The following is a 27292-nucleotide window of genomic DNA, read 5'->3' on the forward strand; positions in this document are numbered from 1 at the left end:
ACGCTACATTCAGGATGAAAGCAGTTTAGGTGCTTCAAAGCCTATTTCTTAGTTGTTACGAGTAACTAGTAACTAATAACTATAATAGTGGATATAAATGAAACAAAGTAATTAACTACTGATAGATATTTTTCTATAAAGAATTATTTTGATGTTCCTGTTAGATCACATTAGTAACAACAGCGACGTCTATTACATTAACAACAAGTAACCTACATAAATCACTGTACCATGTGATTTATACATACATGTTTATGAATGCTTGATTATATTTCCTTCAGCAAATAGGACGAACCCTGTGAGTTTCTACAATGTTCTTCCTTTTTCAGTACAACCAGAGAAGCAGTGTTGGTATCTGCCGACTACTGACAGTCTGGAAACAAAGTAGTTTATAACGATAGATTGAACATTGTTATTCCCATGGAAAATTGTGAGACAACCATTTTAGCGTGCGGTAAATCGATCTGAAGTATTATGGATCTTTTTAAATTAGATTTCGCCCTAATTCAGTAGTTTTGTTTTGCCATGTGTGCCTCAGCTGGAGTTCAGTAGAGAGTTGGTTCTTAAATAGAATGTGCTTTGACCATCCTTACATCGCTTTGCATTAGAAACTCTCTTATCCCCACTACATTTACAAGGCTTCTTACATACCTCGGCTTTACGTGCACTCAAGCTGAAAACATTATTCCCCAACATGTGAGAGGTGTTTCTTTATTCTATACGCACACCATAAATATCAGGTAGAGACTGAATGGGTTTTACTTTCTTGTTGTAAATCTGTTCTATTTCTTAGATTCATCTTCCTTGGCATCCTATTCCAGCGTATCATAACACACACACGATACTTTCGGTATGGTGATAAAACGTCCCTTCTACCTCGCTGCATGTCACAAACAACATTCCATCTTACTGGCTTACTGCGCATGCGCGGCTCAGTTTGCTTCACCAGCGACGCTAGAACAACTTGCTCACTCATTCAGTGAAGGTCTAGCTAGCGGGTGGGGTGCTGAGGAAAACGTTTGTCTGCTTTTTAGTGCATCTGCTTTGTATTATTACTGTTGGTTTTTTTTATTTACGTCGTGTGTGTGCGTGTGGTTGGATATTGATAAGGCTGTGAAGAAAGTTTATCGGCGTACGAAAGGCGATGCATTTAATCAAGAATTAATTACATTACAAAAATTAAAGAAGTTCAACTACCGTTTTGTGCTCTCCAGTGAATTTAGTTACATGTTTGTGGCGTGAATGATTACATTGCCTCGTTGTTACAACCACTCTAAAGCTTGACCAAATGTCAGTTCGTCTCCCTTCTCGCTAAGCAGTCGCGCCCTGCCCAAGCTTGGCTGGAGGGGGCCCACGCGAAGCGAACTGGCTTCCTTACTTTCTTGCACATCTGTGAATGTTTTGTGCTATGTGCCTGTGTGTGAGTGCAATTTCGAATGAAAAAGCAAATACCCTTTGCAGTGTGTACGGTGACTAACCAAGAAAGTCCATTTTATATCAGTGTTGAGCACCAAAATTTTTCACTGGCCTCATCATTAAGTGATCTTGCTATTGGATGTCAGTCTTCAAAGTCTACATCACGCTAACGAAACATTCGACCGGATACCAGCTATAAATCGAGGTATGTGTTCCATTTTCTTATCATATTATAGGTAAAGGTGGATTCTGTCAGGCATGTTGAGGAGTGTGCCCTCACAGCGTGAGCGAGGCCGCAACCCTCTGACGGAAGACTGCGTAAGAATTGATCGAAGCGCGTGTTGCTTCAAGGCGTGACAATTAGAAAAAAATATACGAACCGTGTGAGAAACCCTTCAGTATTCTTGAACAGCATGATTTAAACGTTAGTATTATATCCATATTTCAACGAATACCTGCCTACATTCCGCTATTCCGGCCTGGAGATTTTAGCTGAATGGACCGGCTTGGAACGTACGGCTTCGGTTTAGCGGAATGCACGTAACTTATTTTCTATTCCTGAAATTTCCTCGTTTTGACTTTTATTATGTTTTGAAATATTCCACTCGTCTTCATTAGATACCCGCTAAGAGTTTTACGAAATTGCTGTCGATAATGTTTATGGCCGACTGCAGTTTCTACTCTTTTTGTCTTTTCTTCTGTAGCTTCCTTCGCTTGAACCCCTCCCATCACTCGACTAAATTGTCTATAAATAGTTACTGCCAGTTGCACCCCAAAACGTCAACCTAATGGTATTTTTAGCTAGCAGAGATGAACGGGTCAGATTGTACACTCATTGATTTTTGGGCGCTACAAAAACATTTCGTTCGTAATCTAAACATTCTCATTTTGTATTTTATCTTGTCTGGTATGAGCTACGTACTATCTGCTAAGTGGACAGTAGCTCTTTTTAGACTGAGACAGTCGCATTTTTGCGGGTGCGGTTTTGTGATGAAGGTCCTTACGACACATAGAAAAAGAAACAATATTCACATGGAGAAGTGGGGTTACGGAAGTACGACCAATGATGCCAACTCGCAGATACCCACCCCAGTTATCGTACTGAAATCGAAAGTGGCCCTCCTCTGATACAAAATGGAAAGGGAATTTCTGCACTCCATTATACGCCACTAAGTAAATACCCTGGGAAAGGATAACTATTACAGTTAACTTAATCGGAAAATGTTTATATTGGAATGTTCACTCTCTACATTTTTCGTAACGGGATGCGTATTTTCATAAGTGATTTGATAGCTTATAATACTGTAATTACATCCGCTGACATCATTCGTTACTATATATATATATTAGATGATTCTCGTCGAAGTTGCCATTTTAAGAGCTTAAATCAATTCATTACATATCGTGAAATTATGTTGATGTGATAAGTGTTCGTTGATTCAGTCGTGTCACAGAAGTCCATATAGTTTGGTATACATTAGGATCGTTACTTGATATCCAATGTATGTTATGTTCCGAAATCGCACCTCGCGAAAGCGTAGTTCACTTGCCGTTTTCCTTTATTATGAAATACTGATTTTTTCTGCACCGATATTGGATCATTTATTCGTTAAGGCAGTACTACTGAACGCACGGAACATAGCGGTAAAGACGAAGGGTCGTGTATTTTGTTCAGAGCGTCGTTTAGAATATTAGTATTTCTTTCTTCATGATGTTATATACAAATTTCTAGTTACTTATATGATGATTTATTGGGTGTTAAGTTCATACTTACGAGATCTCAATTGTTTTACCAATTCGTATAAGTAATAACTCGGTCTTAGTTCGAAAAAGCATTCTTGATAATCCTGCGATTGTGTTCAAGAATGGTGCTTTTAGACTGTATCAAAGTGTGAAATGGAGCGTAGGTGTGTCGCACTCCTTCCTCGCCGAAATATTATTGGGGAATAATTTCACATTTTTTTCAAGAGAAATTTACAATAGTCTATTATCATCGCAGATTTATTTCAAGCATGCATACTGCGGGATATTAATAAACCAATTTAGGGAATAGATTTCGTCAGCCACTGTAATTTCAATATTGTGTATCAAAACGATGAAGTTTTCGAACATCATCTTAACTTTTCGTATGTTAATAACGAAATTTAAACGAAATTTCATACTACTACTTGTAATCTGCCAGAGATTGGGAATACATTAATATCCGTTGTTCTAGATCTGTATGTCAGATTTACAGGGCATGTTATGTGATAGTCCACTGCATAAAACATTTTATTTTACCAATAATACTACTGTAGTAAGTTAATACAAATTTGGACAAACTTTCATCTCAAATGTGGTATCAGACCTTCCGATATATGACAGACAGAGAGTTTAAATAGCTGTGACTTTCTGAGGAGGATCCGTTGCAATTACTACAAAATAGGTTCCGTACCGGACATGGACCTACCTTGTTTTTACGCATCTGTTGCTATAAAGTTAGAATGAATGGCTCTTTTTTTTCGATACTTAACCAAGGTCTAATCTCAGAAATTGAATGGAAGTGAATTGAATCGATGTAAGGGCTGCCATTGTTGGAATACCATAGGTGGTGTGTAGGAGTCGTGAAAGTTACAAGACATCCCGTAGGGATGGCGTTGGGGTTTTCATCCTTCGCTTGCGCCGGTCGTTGGTGGCCATTAAGGATATCATTGCCGTTCTACCCGGGAATAGCGATCGCCATTCATTATAATAAATAATTAATGCATACTTGTTTTTGTCTCAAAATAAGTGAGTTTGCAGCTGTTACGTTGTTAAATAGCCATTGTAGAGTCTTAGTGTATGCCGTCCGAGTTACAAGGTTGAAACTCTCTAGGGATCGAGGAATCCAGTCTGAAAATCTTGATCGGAATAATAATAATAATAATAATAATAATAATAATAATAATAATAATAATAATAATAATGCATGGTGTTTAAAGAGGCCTAACATCTACGTCATCGGCCCAATAATAATAGTGAGTACGTTCTTGTGCCGCCGGTTCTTAATTATGGGGCATTTCTCATATTACGTCTAGAATAAAAATGAAAACCTGCAACCTGTTTTCCAGTCATTGACCGGGTCAGGGAAGGAATGAATGAAGCCCCCATCGTGCGGCGAGGATAGGAATTGTGCCGGCTGCCGAGGCCTGTTTCACTCCTCTGGGGCAATGATTAATGGTTGACAAATGAAATGATAATGGAGAGTGTTGCTGGAATGAAAGATGACAGGGAAAACCGGAGTACCCGGAGAAAAGCCTGCCCCGCCTCCGCTTTGTCCAGCACAAATCTCACATGGAGTGACCGGGATTTGAACCACGGAACCCAGCGTTGAGAGGCCGACGCGCTACCGCCTGAGCCACGGAGGCTCTTATTACGTTTGGAATATAGTGGTGAATATGGTGGAGGTTAGTAAAATCGCAGCGGCTTGCATATTGAACACTGAAAGACATACGTAACAGCGTACAATGTAGATGTATGTATGTACAGTGTGGATATTAGAAGATAGTCACGGCCGCTACCTTCCCAATCCTAGCTTTTTCCATCCCTCCGTTGCCGAAAACCTTCGATGTGTTAGTGCGACGTTAAACAAGAAGCAAGAAAAACATATTAGAAGAACGAGGTTACTCCTGAATCTTTTGGGAAGATGGGCGGAATACGGTTTTTTCAATGATCCGTAGATATAACAACACGTTTAACTACTCATGCGGGACAAAATTTCGATAAATCGGCATCTACGAAAACCGTAAAAGTAGTTAGTGGAACATAAAATGTCTATCATCATAATCATTGGAATCATCCCTCCATGTAGGGTTGGCGTCAGGAAGGGCATGCGGCCGTAACACAGGGTCAACTCCACATGTGCGACATGTGTGGGAAAAGTGGTAGAGAAGGAAGAACATCATAATTGAAATATGATCTGTTCACTCCCAATGAATAATATCTTAATTAGTCAACTCAGGAGTCATTTTCTGAGCTAGTCTGTGAACCTGCATTGTATAAAGAGACAGTGAACTGAGGTCAAGTATTTTTGAATAATAAAAATAATATATCTTCCGCTTCTTAAATGTCTAAGAGTAACATTATCTTAAATGTCTACATTGGCTGTCAGAACTAGTGCTGTTGTTTCCTATTGAAGTAAATCGAGACTCACATGGAGAATTGAAGTATATAATGTCCATTGATAAGTTAATGAGTTAATGAATTCGATCTCAGCCCACCGCAGGAATTTTAGAGTGAAAATACGACGCTGATCAGCTGAGAAAACCTTACGTACAACGTCCGTCGGCACATACTGGCTTGAATAAGTCCAAAATTTAAGAATGTATTACTTTTGCAATTGTGGTGATTGTTTTAATCGTTCAAAGGGTGGACGTACAGTGCCGAATTACATAGATATTGCCAAACAGACCTGTTAACTTCGTACTCGTAGTGGGAGCGCAAGTATAGCCTATGGTATATGGCCTACATAATGCATTCAGTAACCTTAATTCCTGCGCACTACGTTCGATACTTAACAAATTTCTGTTTAGTATAGCTCTAGGGTGCTGCGGTGGCATGAAGCAGTGCAACGTTTCTTTATGCATCTCTAGTTTATGAAAAAGCGGGGTTTGGAAGCTCTTATCACTATCAGTGATCCTCACAAGGGAACTGTTTGGGTTGGAGCAGACAGGTGTCAGTGAAGCTTGGGTGAACAATAGATTCCTAGACTATCCTTAATTTAATGGTAATAATAATTTTGCCGCAAAATCAGCGGTCATATTATAGTTAATTCTTAAATATAGTTGTGCGGTTCGGAGCAGTTAGCTGATGATGGTGACGTAGCACTGTAGAATATTCGGAAATACAGTGTACTGTTTTAAAGTTTCATAAAAACACGTCATTCCGAATGCGAGATTTTGTCAACACTAGAAGAATTTCACGCTCTACAAACCAATTTTACTAACAGTACAGTATGTATCAAAATATTAGTGTGTATCATTTACAATGGATGCTATAATATAATGTCGTATGGAATCTTGGTCATCTATTTATAAACGTGCATGCTATTAATATAATATTTTGTTACCCCAAACAAACTCGTGTTGGCATTCTGTGGACAGCTTATGTAACAACGGCAGGCATGCAGCATTGTTCTGATGTCTTAAATGATCATCCAACCAATAAAACTGCAGCACAAGATTTCCATTTTTAAATCATCACCATTTGTCGTCTTGCTCATTGCTGAGCGTTGAGACCTCGTAACTCTTTATCATTTCTGCGTTGTAGCCTTGACGAGATGCTTCCTTCCAGAGCGGTTTTCAGCTTTCCTTAACATGATCTGAAGAGGTAGGCAAGTTATCTTCTTTGCCTTGTCTAACCATCTACTTGCTGTTCTTCCCCGTGGTCTACTGCGTTCAAATTTGCCTTACAAAATGGTCTTTTTCAAATTTCTCTCCTTCTCTTCTGAAAGTGTGTCCAAGGAACTAAAGCTAACTCACTCACACAGGAAGATAGATGTTTCTTGATGCTCAGTTCGTTCAGAATGGGAGCATTAGTTCTTCTTTCCGTCCAGGGTACACGTAGCATTCTCTGCCAACACCACATCTCAAAGGCATCAATTCGACTTTTGTCTAGCATTCACGGTCCTGGTCTCACAGCCGTACAAAAAGACTGAGAACACTAGTGATTCCACCAAGCGCATCCTCGTAGTTTTTGATATTGCCCGGTTCTGCTAGATCATAGCGAGTTAACCATTGCAACACGACCTAGAACAATACGTCTTTTGATCTCTATTTCAGAGCTTCTCGTGTCATTGATGACTGACCCAAGGTATACAAATTCCTTTACTATCTCCAGGTCCTTTAGACATCCTGTAAGTCATGTAAATATGCATATATTATTTTACGGCAGAATGACTATTACTGTTTAGTTCATGATATTTTAATTGATCTTACCAAGCTTCATTGTAATCTGTCTGGTCCAACCCAAACAGTTCTTTTGTCGGTCTTGATCTTTCAGCTCCCATGGACGCATAGGCCTAGTTGCTTTCAGCCCTCACCCACGTGTTGCTCAGGTGTCGAGGCCCTTCTTTAAGTGGATAGGCCTTCAACTACTATTCTCGCGCAGCAAATAGCACGCGATCGTGAACGATGATTTCTGCTTTTATTTCGACCTAGGGTCTCCGATTTTGAGATTCCCATGTACGGCTAGTCCTGTAGATCGGTTATTTACTCCTAGTATTGTTATGTAGGCCCTATATGTGAACGCGATTCGTGTTTACTGTTCAATTTAGTTTCATATTGCGTGGTTCTTCTCATACTTGGACTGCTTAAATGACCGAAAGTTCTGACTATAGAAACGTCTATGCTATAGATTTCAGGAGACGGCCAAAGGCACGGAAATGTTGCATTAAAACTTCTACAAATATGACCGACCTCACCTCACCTTCACGATATTCACACTATATTCTAGACGTAATATGAGAGAAATGTCCCATTATGAAGAACCGGCGACACAAGAAAGTACTTGCCATTATTATTATTATTATTATTATTATTATTATTATTATTATTATTATTTTATATTCATTTAGGATCGTTTCAACCTCCTATGGGTAACGATTACACAAATTCCTTGACCGTTGATGTTCTTTCTTTTTACGCCAAAACTCCATTCTCTGGCTCAGTTTCGCTCGTTCCTCATCCGAGAACACCCTTCTTGTTCTCCTGGGTTTCTGTACGAACAGATCCGTCACCTCCGGAATTTTTCTTCTGAACACTGTTCTGTTTGTAATATCTCCCTCCTCAATGCCACATTTTTTAAGATCCTGATGAATTTCAGCCATGGTACATGGGTTTTTCTTCTTTCCTGGAAGATGAGGATCTTATTTGCTAGGGGTTCCGGTCCCATTCTTCTCAGGTGTCCATAGAAAGTCAGTCGCCCTTTTCTTATCGAGGTTGAAATGTTTTCGCATTTTTCATACAGATCTTGATTTGATCTCTCGAAGGGAAGGTAAGCTAATTTCCTGTTGCTTTCTGGGGTCCCAGAATTTTCCTCAGAAATTTACATTCTTTCTTTTCTATTTCGGTAATCCCCTTTCTGGCAATTGTCTCTGCTGCATAGAGGCATTCAGGTTTCCCCGAGGTAGAAGGATTAATCAAACTCGATTAAAATCCCCGATACGATCGGGAATCGAACCCGGGATCCCTTGAACCGAAGGCCTTAACTCTGACCATTCAGCCAAGGAGTCTGACACCTTCCATACCATATCTAGTTTACATTAAATTATTATGCATGGCTGAATAATAATCACTCCAAAGTAAACTGTTCGTGTGATGCATATGAGAAAGTCAGATGGAATGTAACTGTAGATGGGAGTTTTCAAGGTAAACACGTCAGTTTTAAATCATGTAGGTAATTATTTTTCTCATATATTTGGAATGTAAGTTGAGGGAAGCTATTGAATGTGTATTCAATTCGAAATATGCTTTGTTACGAGATTGAGGTTGTCTCTGATATCAGAATAGAAAACATCGATATAGTTTCAAGTTTTGGGCCGATGGAGGTAGTTTTAAATAGACTGATATTTAATGTGTTTCATCAGATTTCGCCGAGGGAGTTGGCTTTACGTTATGAGCCATGTAGCTGTAAGTGTGCCTTCGGGAGATAGTGGGTTTGAACCCCTCCGTTGGCAGCCCTCTATATGGTATTCCATGCTTTCGCATTTTCGCACCTTTATTAAGGTTACGGTCACTTCCCATTGCTATTACGTTGCCACCGAAAACGTATCCGAGTCAGTGCGACGTTAAACCGTTATATTTAAAAAAAAATTATTTGTTCTCATGTTCTGGTACCGACTGAGTAGTGCAGTTGGTTAGGCACTCGCTTCTTATACGCGGATTTGTGGGATCGACTTTTATGCTGTTGGCATTTTAAGAGATTATACTAACACTTTCGGTGCCTATCTTCAGGGCAAATTCTTAACTATGGCGTCTGTTGAAAGGATTTTAATATATAGCATCATTTACCATTTTAGATTTGGGAGGTAAAGAATTCAAGTGTTCAGTCGGATACTCCTCATTTAGTTCAGGGTTTCTTATTCTGATATCTGCCGTGACAGGAAGCCCGTTTTGGCTATAGTAATGTAATCATTCCTCCAGAAGGAAACGCAGTTATAAAATTTCCTAGAAAATAAATCATTATCTCTGTCCGAAGTTAGGTTCTTTGCCTTATGGTACCTGATCATGTTTCTATGAGTCAAAGCAGATTTTTTTTTTTTTTTTTTTTTTTTTTTGCTAGGGGCTTTACGTCGCACCGACACAGATTGGTCTTATGGCGACGATGGGATAGGAAAGGCCTAGGAGTTGGAAGGAAGCGGCCGTGGCCTTAATTAAGGTACAGCCCCAGGATGGCCAACTCGCACGGTCAAAGCAGAATTATAATACAAAATAATAATTTCTTGTGTCTATCACAGTCGGATGCAGAATCTCCGATGAGGGTGGGATGTGACTGCCGTGTGTGGGGAAATTGAATGTGATTGTGGTGTAGGCTAGTGTGGTGTGACTTACTGGAATGTTTGAGGACAACACATACACAAACACCTATCACTGAGTCAAGGAAATTAACATTTCACGATTAAAACCCCACGACCCAGCCGGAAATCGAACCCGTGGCCCCTAGGCCGGAAGCCACTCCATGGCTGAATGGTTAGCGTGCTGGCGTTTGGTCACAGGGGTCCCGGGTTTGATTCCCGGCTGGGCCGGGAATTTTAACCATAATTGGTTCATTCTCCTGGCACGGGGACTGGGTGTATGCGTCGTCATTTCATCCTCATCACGACGCGCAGGTCGCCTACGGGAGTCAAATCAAAAGACCTGCACCAAGCCTCTCCGGAGGCCACACGCCATTTCACTGCAGAATTTATCAACAGTAAAATATATTGCAATCTATTTCGATCTGGGCCTACTGACAATCTGTTTCCGTAGATTTTTATGTTCAAACTCTCCTATCTGTTAAACTGGATTCCTCGTTCAGGTTGAACCCTGTCGTACCTTTCTGTACTTCACGTACAGGTGGCCGACGTGTCGAATGCATTGGGACATTCTCTCGCCGGAGTCAATTTTGAATAATATATTGCAGAACGGCATCATATTGCTATTTATAAACCCTGCCCTACGAAATATGATCTTATTATGTATCTTATTTATTGGATTACTATCCAGTCTTTACGGTTGTAGCCTATAACAAATAGATGTATATTGAAATTTCGATTTATTTAGAAATGATGTGTGTTATTTTGGTGGATGGGCCAACAGATTTGTAACTTTAGAAACTATACCTTTCAACTCGAGAAAATGTGTTTTCAAAGTATATTTTCAGAAATCCTCTTCATACCCATTGTTTATACACTTCCTGTGCACAGTGCATCGCGGTTCTGTAGACCCAGGACAAATTTCTACCACATACACTTTGGTAATGAGGCGTCTTTTACTTTGAGCTGCCCTGTACTGTAAAAGTTTGCTCCACTTACCTTTCAGTCTTTTTTTAATAACTACTCTTTGTTCAACGTATCGCAATCTTTGCAGGTGATTGGAATGAACGAGTACCATAGAGCCACTAGAAACTGAAACAGCTTAATTTTGTCACTGATAAGCACAGTGTAATACCTCCCGAGTTTGTGCTGTACTGACAATTCTACTTAACTCCTGCATCTACAGTGTTTATCCTACTATATGGTTTATTATTATTATTATTATTAGTATTATTATTTTACAATTTTGCTTTACGTTGCACCGACAGAGATAGGTCTTATGGCGACGATGGGATAGGAGAGGCCTAAGAGTGGGATAAAGTGGCCTTGGTCTTAATTTGCCTGGTGTGAAAATGGAAAATCACGGAAAACCATCTTCAGGGCTGCCGGCAGTGGGGTTCTAACCCACTATCTACCGGATGCAAGCTCACAGCTGCACGCCCCTAACCGCGCGGCCAACTCGCCCTCTCTGTATGATTCCAGTAAGGTGTCTGTCATATATCTCCCTTCCTTGTCCTGCCTCTAGGGCAGTGTCCTGGAGCTTCAGACACTGGGTCGGGGTATACAATTGGGGAGGATGACCAGTACCTCGCCCAGGCGGCCTCACCTGCTATGCTGAACAGGGGCTTTGCGGCGGGAGGGGGGGGGGGGTGTGAAGATTGGAAGGGATATACAAGGAAGAGGGAAGGAAGCGGTAGTGGCAGGCATTTGCCTGGAGAAGAAGTGTGAAACCGCGGAAAATCACTTCCATGATGGTTGAGGTGGGAATCGAACCCACCTCTATTCATTTGGCCTCCCTAGGCTGAGTGGACCCTGTTCCAGCTCTCGTTCCCCTTTTCAAATTTCGTGGCAGAGCCGGGAATCGAACCCGGCAGCTAATCACACTAACCACTACACCACAGAGGCGGACTAACATTCATTTCAATGGCAACATTATTATGCATTTGGCCACTTTAATATTTAGACGATAAATTGCCGTTTTTCTTATTCCTTACTGTCATAACACTACCCGGGTAGAAAATATGAGATGTGAAAGTTTTACTTGACTAACACACAGTCGCAGAAGTATCCGTCCATTCATTGGCGTGACTTTTCAGTCAGTAGTGGAAAGATAGCAAGGAAATCCATGTTGTAATAGCCTACATTGTTACCATTTGAGAATGAGAACATAATAATATACAACGATCAAATAATAAGAGAACATGTTTTAAAAAAATAGTGATTTCTGTAGCTGTCTGTTCCGAAAATTAGTGTAGCTCAAGTAATCGTCCACTTGTACTTCACAGGCACTTGACTCAAAAAACAAATAACTGTGTATCCTGTCGAATTTTCTTTGGCAACAATGATAGCTTGAAACCTATTTGGCAGTCCAGTCAGTCTAGCCTTGCCGTGATTTCTGGGCCTGTCTTCTGCCACTCTTCAAGAAATGTTTGCTTCAGAATGCCCTTACTTGTAATTATCTTGCTTCAAAATCTCCTTACTTGTAATTATCCTTTGCTGAAGTCTCTCTTTTTTTTTAATGCCTAACGTCGCACCGACACATATGTCTTATGGCGACGATGGGATAGGAAAGGTCTAGGAGGTGGAAAGAAGCGGCCGTGGCCTTAATTAAGGTACAGCCCCGGCATTCGCCTGGTGTGAAAATGGGAAACCACGGAAAACCATCTTCAGGGCTGCCGACAGTGGGGCTCGAACCCACTATCTCCCGATTACTGGATACTGGCCGCTCTTAAGCGAATGGAGCTATCGAGCTCGGTAGTCTCTCCTTTAGTGTGTTGTAAAGCGACCAGTGTCAAACGACCCAGACAGTACGTTTCGGGTCATTATCTTGTTGGAAGCAACCGAGCATGTGGTCGCGTAACTGTCAGTTTGTATCCAGGAGATAGTGGGTTCGAACCTCACTGTCGGCAGCCATGAAGATGGTTTTCCGTTGTTTCCCATCTTCACAACAGACAAATCCTGGGGCTATACATTAATTAAGGCCACTTTCTTCCCGCTCCTAGCCCTTCCCTATCCATTAATCGCCATAAGACCTATGTGTGTCGGTGGGACGCAAAGAAACTTTTTTTGAAGTCACCAGCAATTACTAATTTTTCGACGCTGAAATTCAGATGCTGCTTTAAAGTGTCCAAATACACCATCCTATCCATTGTTCCAGTTATTATGTGGAAGTTACCTACAGCAGCCTTCGACAAACACTCGCATATCATGGTGGGTGCACTCCCATGTTAAATCGTAGGCTGGTGGTTTTTACTGTGGAGTTCCCCGTTCTTCTGTTCCCACACACGGCGCTTTGCGGACTGTCAAGCTGAGTTTACATTCAACCGTAAATAACACTCGTTTCCAGAATGTAAGTAGACCTCTTCCGTCTGTTTACCTTACTTATCCATGGTTTCTTTCCGTTATACGTCCTTTCATACTATCTCTTCTTACAGTATCGGTGCTGATGTTCGTCCCACTTGATGATTCTACATTGTCTCGCAGTACAGGACAAGAAACATGCGGATATTGTCGCACAGTGCGTATGGTGCGTCTCTCTTCACGTTGTGCGAGCTTCCTAGGGCGTTCTATTCTTAGTTTAGTTATCACAGTCGAAGTGGTTTTGAACCTTTGAATACTATCTTCTGCTGTTGATCGTGGTATTCCTGACTTCTCAGCAATTTGTCGTTACGAATATCCTTTATGGAGTTCAACCATTATTTCCCGTTCAACAAGTGCCCTTGTCTTACCCATTCTAGCTCTGAACGTGATGTTTACGTATTGCACCGTCAGGACGTACTGCTCACAACCATACTGATGCATTTATTTTCCCATGTTGTGATGTCAGACATAACAGAACATAGAGGATGAATAATTTTGTGTTTTATTACGCTACGTTCCAACTTTAATGAATTATTAACATAAACGGAGGTACACATAATATATTATGATACCTTTAGGCCCTCTATCCCGCCTTAACCTTTTCACTCCCAAGTTTTTTTCAGCTTTATGCTGTCGTGACCCTAAAGGATGTACAACAGGCTGAGGACTTGGGTTCGGAGCTCTGGGAGCGTATAATCAGATTGGCAAAGTTTGAACACTAATTATATTCTAACATCGAGAATATTCATACATCAATATATATAATAATACATACAACATAAAATCTCTGACACCAATTACTCTCAATCCCTTCTCAACTTCCGATCTCTGAGAAAGTCTTTAAGTCTTTTTCCTAGTACACACAAAAATACATATAATACATATATTTACTGGTTGAATACTTAACTACGGAGTATAGCTGACTCTTGTACAGCTGACGTCTTCACTCTTCTCTTCTCGCCTTCTCTTCTGCGTAGATATCCCTGGAACTCGTTACTCTTCACGGCGACGTGACTTCTCCCAATTAAAATTGAGCTGCTAGTCTGTAAGCTTATATCCCAACACCTATTTTGATAATCGGTGTGGAAAACCCTTGTGATTGTTTACCAACAAATCACACTCAGTTCGGGAGCCTGATGTCCCTCTATCTTACTATCACTTTACTGCGTACTGCGACTGAATGCTAAGTCTACCAGCTCTCCAACAGTTCCCCCTAGTTGATTCTGCCTACCGTCGAAACGCCTTCTTCCAGTACTGTGAGTCAAAAAGCCCTGTTGTTTACAAGTTACCAAGTTTTATGGTTTCTTTCTATTCTTTCTCGAATAATCCTACTGATTCACATACCACCACCACAAGTCACTAGTTCACGTCACGGCTGCACTGTTCTCTGATTGGTTCTTTCACATGGAACCACCCAGTCACGTTGCATTACACACACTGTTCCAGAACACTTTGGAAACTGTTTCTACGACTCTTACACGTGACTCTGTATATTTCCAACCCAAAAGAAGTGCGTATTTGACTTACACAATGTTTCACAATATTGAGACACAAAGCTCTTGGCTTACGAGCTCCAAAGCAACATCGAATGTTCTAAATCCTTCTTTGAAATATTCAGTAATTTCTCTTATTATTATTATTATTATTATTATTATTATTATTATTATTATCATCATTTATGAATTATGAGTTATGAACTTACACAAACTTTCCTATAATTTCCCTTCATATATACACGCGTTCATATGCCTGCTACTTTTTAAATCACAGGCTTTTTATCCTGGAGTTCGCGGATTCGAATCCCATTCGAACCCGTTCGCTCTCTCGTTAATACGCGGAAGGCGCGTCGTGAGCCGTCGTTCACGACAATGCATGCCCCATACTAGATTTTTCTGGACGTTTCGACAGTGGTTGTAATAGGCCATAAATACTTTGTATTTACACAGCTACTGAAAAGTCGTGGAACGACAATATTAGCAATAGTTTTCTCCTAACACTTTTCCCAAAACTTGAAAGAATTGGCGTGATAAATGTCCACAGCTTGTTTCACTTAAACTTATCTCCACTATATTCATAAAAAATCAGACTCATCATCATTGCCTAAAATTTCTAAAATATAACCTTTCGTTATGCTTTCTTTACACTCCCGTGCACCTATCTCAGAAGACAGCTGTGAAAGAAAAACTCAAGGCACATAATTATCGACAAAAAACGGTAAGGCGATTTATGAATCGTCCGTCGTCTGAACAAGGCATGTCAACAGCGTTGGACTGAACTCGGAAATTAACAAGAGCGCATTGCTTTAAATCCGAATTAACTCGTGTTTGGGACAGCGGGAGAAATGTTGACATCCGAGTTAACTCGGGCATGGGACGGAAAAGGTTAAAGTTTTCTTGATATTATCTTAGGGGCTTCATGAAGGCATTTGGATATCCTTTTACAAAAGTGTTTTATCACACTAGCAAATGGATGGATGGATACTGTCGCGACTATCTGTAGTTCCTTTAACTTCACTGCTGTGTTTTGTTAGTGTACTGGGCGTACTAGGTATGCCTCAACGTAAAATGATGAGATCCAAGCCAAAAGAACAGCTTCTGAAAAGAAACGCTATTTTTCTATTAACAATGCTCAAAAATAGTTTTGCTTATTCTGGTTTAGTACACATTTCAGTTTGCTGTATGCATGTAGTTACATTATACATTACGAAGGGTTTATAAAAATACAAAGAAAAAAGTAACATGCATTCAGCTATGAAAAAACAACAGATACGGAACAAAAGCACAAAGTTGGCGGTGTGGATTTTGAACACACAATATTATCGTTCACTGTGTAGCAGAACAATACCATGTATAGGCACATCGTGCCCTGAGGCCTGCTTCAGGCATATTCAAAACCAAAGAATCCAACTTGTTTGGGGGAAAATCATCCCACTCGTCGATAACAGCTTTAGTCAGTTGCTGAACGTTGACGCAAGTTAGGTTATATGTATAACTAAAAACAATTTTTCATTTATTATAGGCTACGTTATGTATTTACGTTTAAAGGTATATAACTCATGGTCATTCAGAGTCATTCAGAAAACTTCTGATTATATGCATATTACTCAACGGAAGTTAGGTTAAGGTAACGTTATGTTCATCACTGTTAATGACCGTCCATGTATCCTAAGTTGCCCAGGAAAACACCCAGTTGTGTGTGTGTTTTTTAATGTAAGTGAGCTCTGGAATCTTCATGTACCAAGGACATGTATAATATTCTAGATGCTTGTAGATAGGCTGTCTTTAGTTAATATGCGTTAGTGACAAACGTGTCTCAAGAAGAGGTACTTACGAAGGCTTTCCGTTGTTATGGAATCTTCCAGGTATGTTGTAGTAATACTATGTTGTAAGCAAGCAGAATTATCCAGACGGAGAATCGAGGTGGCAGTGAATGAGTATAAACGTGTTATTCATGTGTGCCAGTTCTTATCTAAATAAACATACTTCAAGTCCTTTCTCAACATACATACTGGACTAAATGTGAGTATTAAGACTCATTGTAAACTTCGAGGACTGGACTCGACATCATTTTATTAAATTAGAGTGAACTTGATTATTTTCTGTTCTACGTGTAGAAAACCGTTAGGATATCAATAATCAACAGTTGAACATCGTAATTCAGGGAGGCTTCAAAGCCTTCCACCTTCAATGAAATGGCTTCTTACCAAGGAAATCAGTCCGTACTTAACCTTACCGACAGTTCTGCCCATAATGTACCTAAGCAGTCTCAGATAAGTTATGCTTCTTTAATACAGTTAACACAAAAAAGAATAGCCTACTATTATTGATGCTCACGACGGAATCCGAAAAAGAGACTACGTCCTTGCTGTAGGAAAAATAACAGATCCAGCTAACATAAGCTATATATCTCGTATTTCGAACTGAAGAATTTGCATATTCCTATCGAAAACAAAAATTGTTCAGGAATTGTCATTCATTTACCCTGTAATTAGAATCAACAATATTGAACTCACTATCAGACCGTTAATTGTCGCAAACAAGAGAGAGATATTGTCCAATGTATGTCCTATTTTACCCAACACAGTCATTGAAGAACACTTACAACAACTGGGTATCAAACCAATGTCGTCTATATACAGCCTTTTCAGCTTAAAGGCTGGAATTAATATTCCGGGATTCACACACATTCTTAGCTTCCGCCGAAAACTATATGTTAAACCTGACGATTTCAATAAACTACCGAATGCACTACAAATATGTTTTGAAGGAACCAATTATTGGATCTACACTTCGTCAGACGTTCCCACCTGTTTTACTTGCAAAGAAGAAGGCCACCTGGGCCGAGTATGTCCCTCACTACCCGAGACTCTAGAAGAAAACAACCAGCCACCAATTCAACATTGTTTCCTCCAAGGAGGACACCTCCAACCCAGCAAACGCAACTATGAATCCTCAGCCAACTACTGACCCTCAGCAAATTATTGAACATTCTAATGACACATCATCTTCCTCTAGAAACCTCCCTTAACAGGACGTCTCCTTGAAATTGAACACTTCAGTCCCAATATATGAAGCAAATAATGAATCACTCATAACTAAACCTCAAGGAATAAAACGACCCTTGCTTTCAAGTGACTCTTCAAATAACACTTCCAAAGCCGATAATAATTCCTTTTTAGATAATTCTTCTATTTCGGGGGATTATAAAACATATGATGAATTTCCTGTTCTAGGATCACATAAAGCCCAAGACATTAAACAGCCTAAGAAGAAAATAATGGTGTAAAAAAACTCCGTCTTGAAGAGCAACTACTTCCTGTTAAGGAAGTAATAGAAGCTAATCCCTCAAATGTTATTCTTAATTTCATACAACTCAAAAGTTTATTTGAAAATACTAAAGGAACATCAGCAACAAATATCTTACCTATTGCATTATCTTATACTTCCCATGTTGAAGATCTCTTCGAGACCCTGAATAAACTATATCCCTACTCTCAGGACAAAAAAAAATTAAAAACCACATTACCAGACTTGTAAATAAACTACTTACGTCCATAAACGGAGAAAGCAATAGGAATGTCTCAGATCAGACAATCTCAATAACTGATAAGGATCAAATCTAATAAATACACCTCTTAAAAGCCATCATGAATTCTTGGATACTGCAGTGGAATATGAACGGATATTGCCCTCAATACGAATATCTACAACAACTTATTAATGAACACCAACCCGAAATAATTTGCTTACAAGAAACTAATTTTCGAGATAACTACGTAGCTAATATGAGACATTTCACAGCATATCACAAAAACCGCAACAATTCCATTCATGCAAGTGGAGGGGTTGCTACTTACATACGTGACAATGTTCCTCAAAACGAAATACCACTGAAAACCAATTTGGAAGCAGTAGCAGTTACTGTCTTTCTAACATTTTCCCAATGCATCTGTAATATTTATTTACCCAGCAGCCAGAACATGGATTTAAATGAATTAGTAGATCTGATAATTCAACTTCCTAAACCATTCCTCCTCTTAGGAGATTTTAACTCCCATAACATCCTATGGAACTGTCTCTACACTAACACAAGAGGAAGGATAATTGTATTGTTGCTAATTCTCAAAATTTGATCCTAATAGACTCGAATGGTCCTACTCGCTATGATATCCAGCATGGCACTTTTAGTACTATAGATCTGTGTCGGAGCACTCCAGATGCGCAACGATATATACATCATCAGTTAGCAAAACCCTTTTTGGAAGTGATCATTTTCCTATCATAATAAATGGAAACAACAAGCCCCACCCAAATGTACGCCCAAATAAATTGAATACTAAACATGCCAATTGGCAAGAATACAGAGAAAATATTAAGGCAGAGTTATACAGATTACCTCCACCTACCCATTTCAAAAATTACAACATTGACTATATCGTAAGAGAATTCGCCAATATCATACTTAAAGCCTCAGAAAATTCTGTTCCAAGGACCAACAATACAGCTTACATAAAATCAGTTCCTTGGTGAATGATTCATGTAAAGATGCAATTAAAAAGACAAACAAAGCATTCTACAAGTACACTGACTGACAGAGCAAATGCAACACCAAGAAGGAGTGGTTCGAAAGGGATGAAAGTTGGGGAAAAAACAGATGGCACGGACGAATAATTGATGTTTATTTCAAACCGATATGCAGGTTACACAATGCGCACGGCATCGACTCACTAGGATGTAGGACCACCGCGAGCGGCGATGCACGCAGAAACACGTCGAGGTACAGAGTCAATAAGAGTGTGGATGGTGTCCTGAGGGATGGTTCTCCATTCTCTGTCAACCATTTGCCACAGTTGGTCGTCCGTACGAGGCTGGGGCAGAGTTTGCAAACGGCGTCCAATGAGATCCCACACGTGTTCGATTGGTGAGAGATCCGGAGAGTACGCTGGCCACGGAAGCATCTGTACACCTCGTAGAGCCTGTTGGGAGATGCGAGCAGTGTGTGGGTGGGCAATATCCTGCTGAAACGGAGCATTGGGCAGCCCCTGAAGGTACGGGAGTGCCACCGGCCGCAGCACATGCTGCACGTAGCGGTGGGCATTTAACGTGCCTTGAATACGCACTAGAGGTGACGTGGAATCATACGCAATAGCGCCCCAAACCATGATGCCGCGTTGTCTAGCGGTAGGGCGCTCCACAGTTACTGCCGGATTTGACCTTTCTCCACGCCGACGCCACACTCGTCTGCGGTGACTATCACTGACAGAACAGAAGCGTGACTCATCGGAGAACACGACGTTCCGCCATTCCCTCATCCAAGTCGCTCTAGCCCGGCACCATGCCAGGCGTGCACGTCTATGCTGTGGAGTCAATGGTAGTCTTCTGAGGGGACGCCGGGAGTGCAGGCCTCCTTCAACCAATCGACGGAAAATTGTTCTGGTCGATATTGGAACAGCCAGGGTGTCTTGCACATGCTGAAGAATGGCGGTTGACGTGGCGTGCGGGGCTGCCACCGCTTGGCGGCGGATGCGCCGATCCTCGCGTGCTGACGTCACTCGGGCTGCGCCTGGACCCCTCGCACGTGCCACATGTCCCTGCTCCAACCATCTTCGCTACAGGCCCTGCACCGTGGACACATCCCTATGGGTATCGGCTGCGGTTTGACGAAGCGACCAACCTGCCCTTCTCAGCCCGATCACCATACCCCTCGTAAAGTCGTCTGTCTGCTGGAAATGCCTCCGTTGACGGCGGCCTGGCATTCTTAGCTATACACGTGTCCTGTGGCACACGACAACACGTTCTACAATGACTGTCGGCTGAGAAATCACGGTACGAAGTGGGCCATTCGCCAACGCCGTGTCCCATTTATCGTTCGCTACGTGCGCAGCACAGCGGCGCATTTCACATCATGAGCATACCTCAGTGACGTCAGTCTACCCTGCAATTGGCATAAAGTTCTGACCACTCCTTCTTGGTGTTGCATTTGCTCTGTCAGTCAGTGTATAAACGCCATCCCACTTTACAAAACAAATGACTGTTCCAAGAAAGTGTGCTGCAGCCCGAAAAGTCATAAAAGAGAGTAAACGAGCACTTGGCTGAAGTATGTGTCATCTCTTTCTCATCAGACCCCACAAAACACAATTTGGGAACACCTACGAAAAATAAGAGGGCTTAAAAAACCCTCACGTATCATAGTCCTCAATAAAACAACTGGATCAGTTACAACTACACATCACGATATTGCAAATGCATTAGCACAGAACTTTGCAAAAAAATCAAGTGATTCCAACTATAAACAAGAATTTTTATCCTTTCGTGAGGATTGTCCTGATTTACAGTCACACATCCATCTAAGTGCTGACCTATGCTACAACGATAATATCAGTATTACTGAAGTACTACTTGAACTCAGTAGCTGTCGAAGTATAAGCCCAGGTCCTGACGATATTATATATGACTTCTTGAAAGAACTTCCTCCTGAAGGCTTAGCATTCCTCACTGAAGTATTTAATTTCATTTGGTCACAGAAGGTCTGTCCTGCAGCTTGGAGGAAAGCTATAGTAATTCCAATACCTAAGCCTGGCTGCGGCCACATGTTATCAGATAACTATCGACCAATAGCTCTAACCTGCGCTATGTGCAAACTAATGGAAAAAATAATAAATAAAAGACTAAAATGGGTTCTAGAACAACAGAATTTCTTCACAGCAGAACAGTGTAGCTTCAGGGAGTTTCACTCCACAGCTGACACCTTAGTAGTATTAGTCAGAAATCGTGGATGCCTTTCATTACGGACATATTTCCTTGCAGTCTGCCTAGATATTCGTAAAGCGTATGATATGGTGTGGAAAACTCACGTTATTATTAAAACTCTATTGCAACATAATATTAAAGGAAATATGATCAATTTTATCTATAACTTCCTGCAAGACCGACGCATTCAAGTTCGAGCTAAGGGTGTCCTGTCCCAAGAAGTCAGTTTAGAAAATGGTGTCCCACAAGGCTCAGTTCTGAGTATAACACTATTCTTAGTAGCTATAAATGGCAACACGTCATGCGTTAACCCTTCTGTAAAAACCTGCCCTATTTGCTGATGACATGACTATGTTTTGCTGAGGTCGCAACCTGTCAATCGCCCAAAAAATTATACAAAATTCTCTTGATGATATTCCCAAATGGGGAAAACATACAGGCCTTACCTTTTCTTCAACCAAAACTAAATGCATCTTATTTTCCAAACAAAAGAGTGATAGTAACTGCCCAGAATTGTACCTCAAAGGAAATAAAATAGAGATAGTAAATGAAATAAATTAACATGGAACTCTCATCTAGAAACTGTAAAAAAAGAAGATAGCTTACATCGAATTAATGTACTCGGATCATTGGCAGCAAACAGCTGGGGAGCAGATCTTCGTGTATTAATGTGCACCTACAAATCTATAATTCGCACCAAGCTGTATTATGGTTCTATTATATGTAATTCAGCTACAGCATCCTCACTGAAAATGCTTGACCCGATTCAAAATACGTCTCTCAGGATTGCTTTGGGAGCATTCAAAACTAGCCCGATCTCAAGTTTATTAATAGAAGCTAATGATCCCCCGTTTCGGACTCGCGGAAAACAACTATCAACTACGCAGTAAAGACAGCGGCCTCTCCTCACTCCAGAGCACATGCTTATGTTTTCCCAAGCTATCAGCCTCAACGCTATTCCTCGCAACAAAAGAGACATATTCAACATTAGTTTTACGCAATACTTACAGGAAATTAATTCTTCAGTTCCCCCAATTGCTTCAAGAACTCAAAGAGACATCGCATTTCCTCCACGGAAAGCTGAACCACCACAATAATATTAGATTTAAGCGAATTCAATGAAGAAACGACAGTACGGCATTTAAACAAATGCTATTTGAAAAGTGTGAAAGTCTGCCCAGACACACTCCTATATACATTGATGGCTCAAAAACCGAATATGGCAGCGGCTGTGCCACCCCGGTCACACAATGAAGTATGCGCTACCAGCTACATGCTCCATATTCACATGTGAACTGTATCCTATCCTAAAAGCAATGGAATCCATAAAGAGTTCCCCCCAAAAAGAACCTTTTTTAATCCTTAGTGATTCTTTATCAACAGGAAAACTCATTCAAAATGCATCATCCTCAAATACATTAGCCCAAGACATACTGCAGACTTACAATATTGTGAAAAATAAAGGACAGCAAGTTACCATAATATGGATTCCCTCACATAAGGGAATAAAAGGCAATGAACAAGCTGACATATCAGCTAAAGAAGCAACTCGTCTTCCTGTACATGATCCAAACTTTCTAATTCCCCCAGATTGATGTTGCTCCTTTTCTTACTACAAAGATCCGAAAACAATGGTTAACTGAGTGGACACGGGAACAACCCACAAGACTCCATGATATCAGGCGTGGATCTACAGATAAATTTCATGTTTCATTCCTCCAGCGTCGAGAACAAGTGCTTATTACTAGGCCATAGCAGACTGACTCATGTACACATCTTCTCTGAGAAACCTCCACCAATATGTGATACCTGTCAAAAAAGAAAAACTGTTGACCACATTTTACTAGAATGCCATCTATAAGATCAACAAAGACAGTTGTGTAATTTAAACCAGAATAATAATGTATGTGACATCTTGAACAAAGATACTTACGAGTGTAAAAACATCATTAAGTTTTTTAGACAAACAAATCTATTCAGTGACATGTAATCACTATCCGATCAATATGTACTATTGTTATTTTTGCAATTGTAACTCTTATGTAATCAATCTAATTATCCTTTAGGTATAATTATGAATGTCGTGATATGACTTTCTAAGTTAAAGCGACAATAAATAAACTTTAAAAAATTGTCTAGAATCATAGTATATACAGTTGATGCACGTCGGTTGACGATATTATCATAGTTCAACTCTTTTGATATCGCGGCGGTAGTGCGTCGGCAGTGAGTTGTTATGGAAGTTGTGTTGTTGATACTGCTATGCCGGATCAATCTTGGTTTAGTAGAGTGATGTGTTTGTAGTCAGCTGTTGTTATAGCGAGCTATCGTAGATCAGTCATACCATATTGATACACATTCGCAGATCACTTATAAATAAAGTATTGCGTATATATTTTGAGTGTTATTGTATTTATGTTGAGTGAGAATATATAAAATTTTAGTGAGTAATGTTATAATATATAACTACATCGCTGCAGCTAGGTCACTGTTGGCAGGAGAATTAGTACGATGGACATATGCGCCATACATGTTGAACGCTTTTAATGTCCATAGAATAAGCCGGCCACACCATTCGCTGTATGCCGTACGACTCGTGGAACTAATTTACAACTCTGGCTCGATGAACACGACCATGACTATCCACTAGTGTAATATCCTCATCCACTAGGGCAGCAGATCCTGAAACTATTGGTTGGAGGATGTTTGTTGTCTCTGTATACCAGACCAGTCGTGTTACCCCGGATAGGAATTAGGCAGGGCCTCTCAAACGCCCGAAATCTCACGCGTGCAGAGCGAGGCGCAAGAGCTCCGTGCACTGTGCATCGGTGCCGCTCGGTATGGCTCGGATCAACGCTTCGTCTCTGGGCTACTCGGCTAAGGTCGGCTCTACTCGGCTATACTCGGCTCAACTCAGCCCGGATTTGGAGCGCTACGGCGCAAGTGGGGCAGAGGGAGACAGGCGGAGCGAGCGAGAGAGGCGTGAGGAAAGAGAGAGTAAGCGCTATTGCTCCAAATCGAGGAGTGGGGGGGTCTGCACTCTGGTCAACCAAGCCAAGTCGTCTTTTGCACCGTGCACAGTGCATGCACCACGCGCATGCACCCTGAGAGGCCCTGAATTAGAGGCTTGCGTCGACCAGTTTTTTAGAGATTTACAAGTACTGTATGTTGCTGTAACTTGAAGAACAGCAAAGAGGCAGAGGAGGTTATTGGCATGATAATACCTCACATAACAGCAAAGCACCAACCAGACCTGTTAGTATTCTGTTCTTGTCCCATGAGCTTCCACCTTCAAAATGCCAAAATATGCTAGATCTGCAATTGCCGAATTTAAAATAAAATATGTTAGCGAGTTTTTAAAAGTCTTGCAACAGATGGGAAAGTGTCATTCTGCAATTTAAATATGCACCAATCATTTAATATGATTAATAGTGTAGCAGCAAAGATTATAAATCAATTTTGTGGAACAATAGAAGCTTCACATTTGAAAATTCAAAACTACATTTTGTGGCATACTGTTCTTTTCAGCAGATTGCATTAAGAACTGGCAATAAATGAATGTGAAATGAAAAAGGAATATTCATTAATTGATGGATTCATTAGTTTGATGAATTTCTGTAGTTCCAAAAAAGTAATAAAAGGCAGTGTTTGGTGACTAAATCTATATTTTTAAAATAATATTCCATATTTGACAACATTTAAGAAAATATTAATATATATGAAGGGTCAGGGGAAAATCCATGAAGTCTACTTTTGTCGTAATCGAGTTAGCGGTGATATACTGGGCGTTGGGCCAAGTGCAATTAATTTTACTACAGTACATTTCGAACTGAACTTGAGTTATTTGGTAACTTTTTATTTGTTTATCTAGTAACGTTTTGAAATTAACATTTCGTTTCTCTGAGTTCTGAAGGAAGTTGACTTACGTGCTTTTTATCCTCTGACTCTTCTTATATGTTAGGCCTGTATGCACATGTTTTGGCTATTTGTTATATATATATATATATATATATATATTGATTATTTTTAGTGCGTACACATCCTAGCCCTGTTTATTACACACACTACAGTTACACAAGTTTCACCCAGACACAATACCTCAGCTGTGATGACCAAGAATATCCCTTCTTCTGTTGAGCAGCAAAAACAGTTGTATTCATTTGCCTTTGAATAAGATTCACTGATGGTAGGCAAAACATTTGCTAACATGGTATATCCTTAGTGAGTTATAACAAGTTGGAGGAAAGGTTGAGGAAGAAATTCTTGTACTAAAGGGAAGGTTTTATAATGCTTTGTAGTTGCTCATTAAAATTCCTCATAATTAAGTTTCTCTGTGTAATTCTCCTTCCAGGTCATTTCAGAATATATGTATCTACAAGCTAGTGATGATTACAGGATTATAAAGGATATTTTATAGTATAACGTAGGACCGTCTTAAACAGCCAAACGTGTAGAGCTGGCACTGCTGCTGCTTGTGATTAAGCTTCTTTTACTCTGGTAACCTCTCTGACGATTCAGTCTCGTATGATAGTAATTATACCTGTATCTCTTGCGCCTTTCACTGTGTCGAGCCTCTGCTGTTTTCTTTGAAGTTTCTTGGCGATAGAAAATCGGTCGTCCATTCCATTCTGGAGACCGAAATTTACTGTCGACTTGTCCGTGACTCAGGCTGTTCGATATTGTCCTTTCATCTCAACAACACGAGTTCAGATCGTGGTGACAGCATGTGAACTTTGTGCTGAAACATTGATCAAACAGGTTCCGTAAAGGGTTTCGGTTTCCCCTTCACCCTTTCACTGTAATTTCACTTTTATTTGCACCGCCATGCAGGTTGTAATGCCTTATCATAATTTAAAATGCTTCCAGTTAGCCTGATGAAAAAATAGTTTTCTGCCCCTCCCAAGTTTTGGCTATGGCTTTAGTTTTCTGCCCCTCCCAAGTTTTGGCTATGGCTTTCTATAGTCTACGTCAGTGATATTTTGTGGCTTTTGATATAAGCAGCGTTGAAAGAGTGGTCCTTCCAGGACGTAAGAGGACTGCGGGAGTCAGGCTCATCTCCTGGTCTTGTAGTATTAGACGACTTATGTGGAGGCCCTGGGTTATGTTACTATCTCTGCCAGTATGGTATTATACTTTCTGCTAAGAGATTGAACAGTTTTGCGAGCCCAATTGAAGGCCTCATTTCCGAAGTGTCATAACTCTCCATGTTATATCTACTTTGTCTTAAGGTGTTCTTCAAAACATGTGACTATATTTCCATTTTCAGATAGTCGTTCTTAGTGTTCAGAACGAACAGAACATTGCTTTCAATTTCAATATAACGTTTCTCCGAGGCGATATGCTAGGAGGAGGTCGACAGCACCATTGAAATTGAAAAGGAATCGGCAAAAAAAGTTCTTAAATATTGCTTGTTTTCAGGCGTTATTTCCGTAGAGGCATTGAAACCACAACATACAAATTATGAAAACATCCATATTTTGCGTTATAATATTAACTACAAATTTCAGGTAGGTATGCCTATATTTTATCACCATTATTATTCATGTTAAGAATTCGCAAGAAAGAAGGGAAACGGTAAACTAGTTTTCATTTCAGATCGAGGATAATACAAATCGCACAAGATACGTTGATCGTCATAGAAATTGTATTTGTATCCCTAGTTTCCACTGCATTGGGATCCGGTTGGCATCTCACTGACTTCCCACCAAGGCAACCGGTGTTCTGATCCTGACCAATA

The 27292-nt window shown here is 40.4% G+C and overlaps 1 protein-coding gene across 1 annotated transcript in view; it reads left to right on the top strand.

Moving 5' to 3' along the window:
- The first annotated feature begins 991 nt into the window (after positions 1 to 991).
- Positions 992 to 27292, top strand: part of PlexA (plexin A) — a 731624-nt gene continuing 705323 nt past the window's right edge. Inside the window, exon 1 of the mRNA XM_067142056.2 lies at positions 992 to 1621. The gene's annotated coding sequence lies outside the window, so the exon portion shown is untranslated. The remainder of the gene's footprint in view (positions 1622 to 27292) is intronic.

The sequence above is a fragment of the Anabrus simplex genome, chromosome 2, assembly GCF_040414725.1.
Source record: "Anabrus simplex isolate iqAnaSimp1 chromosome 2, ASM4041472v1, whole genome shotgun sequence".
Classification (NCBI taxonomy): domain Eukaryota; kingdom Metazoa; phylum Arthropoda; class Insecta; order Orthoptera; family Tettigoniidae; genus Anabrus; species Anabrus simplex.